Source organism: Lagopus leucura, unplaced genomic scaffold, assembly GCF_019238085.1.
Source record: "Lagopus leucura isolate 7727_CA_CO unplaced genomic scaffold, USGS_WTPT01 34502-0_obj-0_obj, whole genome shotgun sequence".
Taxonomy (NCBI): Eukaryota; Metazoa; Chordata; class Aves; order Galliformes; family Phasianidae; genus Lagopus; species Lagopus leucura.
In genome coordinates, this window is record NW_024964674.1 from 7,111 (window position 1) to 7,329 (window position 219).

Genomic DNA, 219 nt, shown 5'->3' on the forward strand with positions numbered 1-219 from the left:
AGTGGGATCAATGGGGTCAATGGGATCAGTGGGGTCAATGGGGTCAATGGGATGAATGGGGTCAATGGGGTCAGAGGCGTCCATAAGGTTTATGGGGTCACTGGGGTCAATGGGGTCAGTGGGATCAACGGAGGTAAGTGGGGTCCATGGGGTTTATGGGGTCAGTGGGGTCAGTGGGCTCAGTGGGGTCAATTAGGACAACAGGGCCAGTCGGAAGAT